Source organism: Mustela nivalis (genome assembly GCF_964662115.1).
Source record: "Mustela nivalis genome assembly, chromosome: 1".
In the NCBI taxonomy this organism is placed as follows: domain Eukaryota; kingdom Metazoa; phylum Chordata; class Mammalia; order Carnivora; family Mustelidae; genus Mustela; species Mustela nivalis.
The window spans coordinates 80,742,093-80,748,836 of NC_139020.1; the positions used below are offsets into that span (position 1 = coordinate 80,742,093).

At 42.5% G+C, this 6,744-nt stretch overlaps 1 long non-coding RNA gene across 1 annotated transcript; it reads left to right on the forward strand.

Moving 5' to 3' along the window:
- Positions 1 to 635: 635 nt before the first annotated feature.
- On the forward strand, positions 636 to 3,255 carry LOC309841967. Its single transcript, XR_014299424.1, has 2 exons — positions 636 to 1,780; positions 1,999 to 3,255. It is a non-coding gene; the product is annotated as an uncharacterized lncRNA (long non-coding RNA).
- Positions 3,256 to 6,744: the final 3,489 nt, after the last annotated feature.

The following is a 6,744-nucleotide window of genomic DNA, read 5'->3' on the forward strand; positions in this document are numbered from 1 at the left end:
AAAAATACAGGCTATAACTCACTTCATTGGTGATCAGGCCAACATCTGGAGTTTCCTTAATTATAAGTTTTGTCTGAATTAAGTCTTCAGTAGGTCTCCCCAGATCCTCAGAAGATAATGTATAGTCCATTGTACTCCTACACCACCTCTTGGGCAATTTTGGTGGAGTTAGTGAGGCACATTTGCTACTGCCTTCCTATATTTCTGTTTAGTGTTCAATGACATATTTTATTATACAGAGACATCATAGAACATTCCAAGTGGTTTATAATATGGTAAAGCAATATTAGTTGTTGTGGCCAGTATTAGTATACAAACTGTAACAGTTCCATAAATTTTGTCTATTCAAAGGCTGTTTGTAATTTCAGTAGAATGCCATAGGTGGTAAACACGGTATTAAAAGTTCATCAGTCCAGTTTGGGCCGTACTGTAGTTCGATCAACTATACATGTAGTGTAATTTGTCAACCTGTATTTCAAATTTGGCACAGAGTAGGATCTGGCCTAGAGGACCAACCATTGTGAATTATCATCTTGGGGAGTGGGTTGCCAATTCTGTTGTTTTGTTTTTTGGTAGGCTAATTGATGCTCAGAGACTGAGTTTGTCTTTCTCAACAATTTATTTAACACAGGTTCACTCTGGAACTTTGCAAGCTAAAAGCAAGTAAGATAATGTCTTTCAATAGGCCAATGAGGAAATTATGGACTCCAAGCCAACTACCATTCCAGGCAAGGTGAGATGAAAGGAATAAAGTCCAATTTAATTGAGATGTCCCTTTATAGGAAATGGTACTTGGGAGAGGTGGCTTAGCCAGTTGAAAGCTATGTCCAGTGGACAGGGGACAAGAAAATGTCCCCTGTAGCTAGTGCGCAGTGCTAGGGAACAACAGTGCTGATGCTGATGGTGATGGGCGAGCTCTGCATGGTTGTCAACACTGCTGGCAAAAGGGTTGCCCTTACTTTTGCAAGAGCTGATTGTCCCAAGGTCTTTAGAGAGCTATTAAGATCGGCAAAGCGAAGCCGTACCCAGACTGATCACTCTGGGTTAGCCCTCACATACTCTCAGTAGTTACAGTCTGCGTGTCTCCTTGCCATAATTGCTTCTTCAGCTATGAAGGGGGCCCCTCAGCAGCTGAGCTATGAGTTGTTGTTAGAATGGACAAGATGATTCCTGACCAACTTAACTTCATTCTTATATGAAAATAACTCTACTTTGAAAAACATTTTTTTTCTTTTTGTAAACAAGTACACTTAAATTAGATCAGACTAATAAACAACACAGGTAAACGTGGAGGGATCTGGACTGCCTTACCAGAATGGGTCTAGTCTGGCTGGCCAGGGTGTCCTCCACTAAGACATACTCAAGAGTCTTGATTGCTGGGAAGCCGAGGACCCCACTGGCACCCAGTTCAAACAGGACTGCCACCAGCTTAAAGTTGCTGCCACGGAAAGATTTTCAGGAGTAGGTTTCCTTTGCTCTGGAGGCTATGCTATTGGTTGGGGACTAGTGTAGCTCTACAGTCCTGGAGGGCCTTGGCTCCCCTAGCGTGGCTGAACAGGTGTGTACCGGGTATGCACTAGTCATGCATGTCCAGGAAGCCAGAGCCCTGGAACTGGACGATGTCAGCAGAATACAGGTCTCAAGAGTGGGCTTTTAGGGGTCCATAGTTTTGCCTAATTCCAAGGCCTTCCTTAAACAAATGAGCATAAGAACCTTAAAGGCAATCACTGAAGAAAACTGGACTGCCTTCTGAAACAGAGCCAGTAATCAAGGCTCCCAGGTGTTTCTTTTCTTTTTTTTTTTTTTTTTTTAAAGATTTTATTTATTTATTTGACAGAGAGAAATCACAAGTAGGCGGAGAGTCAGGCAGAGAGAGAGAGAAGCAGGCTCCCGCTGAGCAAAGAGCCCGATGCGGGGCTCGATCCCAGGACACTGAGATCATGACCTGAGCCGAAGGCAGCGGCTTAATCCACTGAGCCACCCAGGTACCCCTCCCAGGTGTTTCTTATTAGAGGATGCCTCATCAGTGTCCCAGGCCGCATCCTGGTAAGGCAGTCCAGTGACATACACATTTTTGTTTGTTAAATCTTGGACTGAAGTAGCCTCCGTGTACCCCTAAGGGCCTGTTCCTGTGCCCCAGCCTCTCTTGACACTTGTGCTTTAACAGGTCTCTGGCTACCCTGAGCTTTGCACCTGGCATATCCACCCTTTCAGACACCCTGGGGCAGCCAAGGACCTCCAGGCTTATAAGCTCAGGTTGTTTGAAACCACCTGCATAGACTCCATGGCCACGAGAACTCACCTCGCCCCCGGGCCCGGACCATATCTTTCTGAAGCAACGTTTTTAAACTGGTGACAGTCCCCATTTGGAGAGGCTGCCTTTTGGGGTTCCAGGATTACCAGTACTGAAGACTCTGAGGTGTCTGTCAGTGGAGAGTATCTAGGCTAGCACACCCAGTGCAGTCATAACAAGGCAGTCCATAGTCCTACAGCTTTACCTTCAGGAAGGTCATGTCTTTTTGTGTAGGTTAGGACTTGGAATTAGAGGAGTTAACTGGCCCACAGGCCCACTCCTGTGACCTGGGCTGTCCCAACATTTGCTCTGTATACAGTCGGACCCTTGAGGTACGTGGCCAATGCACGTGGTATGTGCCTGTCAGCTGGCCTTGGCCACCTGCACCCTCCAGGGTTAGGGAGCTTAGGCCATCCCTGTGAGCCTGCATAGCCTTCAGGATGGGACGCCAACCCCTTGAAAACTTTTCTGAGGCAGAAGCTTTAACCTGGTGATAGTCAATCCCCATTTGGTCTAACTGCCTGATAAGAGTCCCAGGTTTACCAGCATAGGGGCCCCAGGGAATGCTGCACCCCCAATTTTCCACAATAGCATATTAGTTATTTTGAATTAAAGTGACTTAAGAAATGGGGTAGTAAGTAGTCTCCTGTGTGAAATAAATCCCCTGTGTGAAAGGTACCATTCCTGCACTAGGAGGTAGAGAACTTTTTTTTTTTTTTAAGATTTTATTTGTCAAAGAGAGAGAACAAGAGAGTGAGCACAAGCAGGGAGGACAGCAGACAGAGGCAGAAGCAGGCTCCCCACTGAGCAGGGAGCCCGATGTGGGACTCAATTTCAGGACCTTGGGATCATGATGTGAACTGAAGGCAGATGTTCAACCCTCTGAGCCATCCAGGCATCCGAGAGCTCTTTTTCTTTTCCAGCAGTTTATGTCGTGAGCAAGATCAACTTCCCCGGCTGGACACTGCTCATTGATAAGCTTTCCGGGTCTCTGTCTGCAGAGTCCAATGGAGTGAGAGCCCCTTTTCTAAATTTACATTTATACGTATAAGTTTTCTAAATTTATATTAGGTCTTTCTTTAGGCATCACGATTCTGGTAAATTTGGTAGAGTGCTCTTCATTTAAGTGATCTATTTCATCCCATATAGGGTCACTTTTCTTTGTCTCCATCTTTTATATTGATCTAAAAAGGAACTACCATAGGGAAAGAATGCAGGGGTAGGCCTTTATACGCCTATTGTTGAAGACAGCCAAACAGACTGATGAGTTACTGGCTCTCATCCGACTGACATCTGTTTAGATGAACTTTGCTTTGAGTCCTCTATATTAAGACAAAAGAAAAGGCTTCTTCCGTTCGAATTTTTAATGTCCTGAGAACTTGGCTTTGTTACAAGTGAGATACATTCTCTCTGGCCTCTGCCATCTAGAGGGTTCCCTCACCGTGGTGTATTGTGGTGGTCAAATGGATGGTTTCTGAGGCACGAAGTTATAAGCAGTACTCTCCTGGTCCAGCTGTGCTCAGGGGAGTTTCTCATAAGAGGTCCCAGACATAAGGGAACTTTGTGGTCCCAACTTCATTGCTCTAGTAGTACCCGCCTGGTGTCACAGATCAGTGAGTCTGTGACTAGAGGCATCTCACATATTTATGGGAGGCTAGACTTACACTAGCCTAACCTTACAACCCATGCAATGAGGGCTGTTGCTGTCTTATTTTTGGGGAGAAAGCTTTGGGATCATTAAGGCTGATCACCTTTGTCCTCTCCAGAAACACCTCTTGTGTCCATGGTCTAAGCCTGGAAAGTTTCCACTGGGTCTTGCTAGAAAAAGTCTTATTTGGGGAAGGTATGTTTTGTGGTGAGTGTTGTGTATTATATAAGACTGAGGAATCACAGACCTGTACCCCTGAAACAAGTAACATATTATATGTTAATAAGAAAGAAAGAAAGTTTATTTGAGTTGCTATTGAGATTTAAGATTCTACCCATGAATGGCCAAATGATGGATCCTTTAAATTAGCTATATTTGGGATGCCTGGGTGGCTCAGGGGGTTAATCCTCTGCCTTCAGCTCAGGTCATGATCTCAGGAACCTGGGATGGAGCCCTGCATCGGGCTCTCTGCTCAGTGGGGAGCCTGCTTCCCCTCTCTCTCTGCCTGCCTCCCTACCTACTTATGATCTCTCTGTCAAATAAATAAATAAAAATCTTTAAAAAATAAATTAGCTATATTTGAAGGAAAAAAATTCTTTATGGAGTTTTTTTTTTTTTTTTAAGATTTTATTTATTTATTTGAAAGAGTAAGAGAAAGAGAACGCATAGGCATGTATGCACACCTATGCATGGGGGAGGAACAAGGGAGAGGGAGAAGCAGGCTCCCTGCTGAGCAGAGAGCCTCAGTGTAGGACTTGATCCCAGGACTGGGATCATGACCTGAGCTGAAGGCAGACACTTAACTGACTGAGCCACCCAGGCACCCTTCTTTATGGAGGGTTCTTAATTGTCTTATTGTAACCAAACTTAAGTTTGTAACCAAATTTGTAACCAAAGTTAAGTTTGGTTACAAATGAACATAAGTTCATGACCTACTCCATCAAAGTTGATCACTGAGCATGTGGCAACAATTCATTTGAAAGGATGCCAAATGAGATGGGAGAAAAGTTTCAAATCCATCTCTCTGAGAGGGAGACTCGGGATTTTTTTTTTTTTTTTTTTTTAAGGCAGGCAGAAAAGAGTCTGGTAAACAGGAGAGGAGCTATGCTACTCAAAATCAGATAAAAGTAACCAAGTCAGGGAGGTTTAATTCCATTTTGTTGTGCTCAAAGAGGAGGTCAGTGGTCTTGACTGGCTCTGGCTGGCTTCGTGATGAAAACTGGAGTTCCTGCAGAAACAACTAAATTAACAGTTAGTTGTCATGGCATCAGGCAAGCATATTGTCTTATAGGAACATGGGGGCAGATGGCATTCCAAGAACAAGCAGATCTTTGTTTGGTTAACTCCTTGCTTACCAGTTTTATTATTAGTATAATGGCTAGCCTTGGGGACTTTCTTGACAAGATGGAAAAATAGAAATTAGTTAGACTTAAAACAAAAATTAACGTCCATATCCAAAATAAATTCTCCTTCTCAAAATCTGGCTCCCAACCAACTGTTTCAACTTGTGTTCGTATCCTACACAGAACAGTGTGGCCTAATCTATAGGCCCCCAATACATAGGTTACTCCTGTAAATCCTTAAAAGCCAGGAAGAAAATTTAGGAGAGGCTGTTCTTTACACTTTTTCCTATTTTTCAGGGCTCTGTAATCAGGCTCTGTCAGCTTCAGACATTTTTATGCAATGTCTTTTGCAGATGTATCCTATACCCCTCACTGAAAAAAACAAAAACAAAAAACCACCACCAACAACAAAAGAACCCTGTCCCCTGAACAGCAACAGATCTTTAAAATTATAAGGCCCCTTACCTCCACTTTAAGAAGATCCTACCAAATTTAGAGAGAAATTAGATTATTAACCATTCACAGCCCCTCACGGATGACCAAAATTTCTCCTTGGCCCTCCTACGTTAATCAGCTAAAGGCCAATATTCAGGGGCTGATCCAACCCAAGACTGAATTTTGTACTCAGAAAGAAGGCTTTTGTTAAAATGCTTTATATAGACTTTACAAATGCATAAATCTTTTGATTCCAATTTTAGTTAAAAATTTCCCAGATATAAAGTAGCAAACTAAATTAGAAAAGTGGGTCAGTCCATTGATTTTCAGGATGTAATCCAGTTCTTTGGAGAAAACAGAAAGAATGACTTTGTCTTGCAAAGCCTTACAAACCAGAAATGTTACTCTAGAAACCATTCAAAGCCTACCTGTCTTTATCAATCCCCAAAGCTTGCCTATTCCTTTCAAATGTTTCTAGATAGTATAGAAGACCATGATATAGGACTAAAATTAACCTATACTTTGGGGGAAAAAATACATAACAAATACCCAAAACTCTTGGGACAAAAATTACAAATTTCTCTTCAGTTTTTATTTTTTTTAATTCTTAAAATTTTAAATGCTTTTAAAACTTAAAATTCTTTAAGTTTTTATTTTACTTCCAGCTAACATACAGTGTGAGTTTCGGGAGTATAATATACTGATTCAGCACTCCCTTAGATCACCCAGTGCTCATCTACAAGTGCCCTCCTTAATCCCCATCACCTGCTTAACCCAGGCTCCCTCACCTCCCTTCCAGTACCATCTCTTTGTTCTCTGTAGTTAAGTCTGTTTCTTGATTTGTCCTCCTCTTTTCACTTTGCTTGTTTTATTTCTTAAATTCCACATATGAGTGAAATCATATGGTATTTGACTGACTTCCCTTGGCATTATACTCCTGCTCCCTCTATGTTATTGTGAGCAGCCAGATTTCATTCTTTTTTATGACTAATATTCCAATCCTTTTTCTCCACATCCTTGCCAAA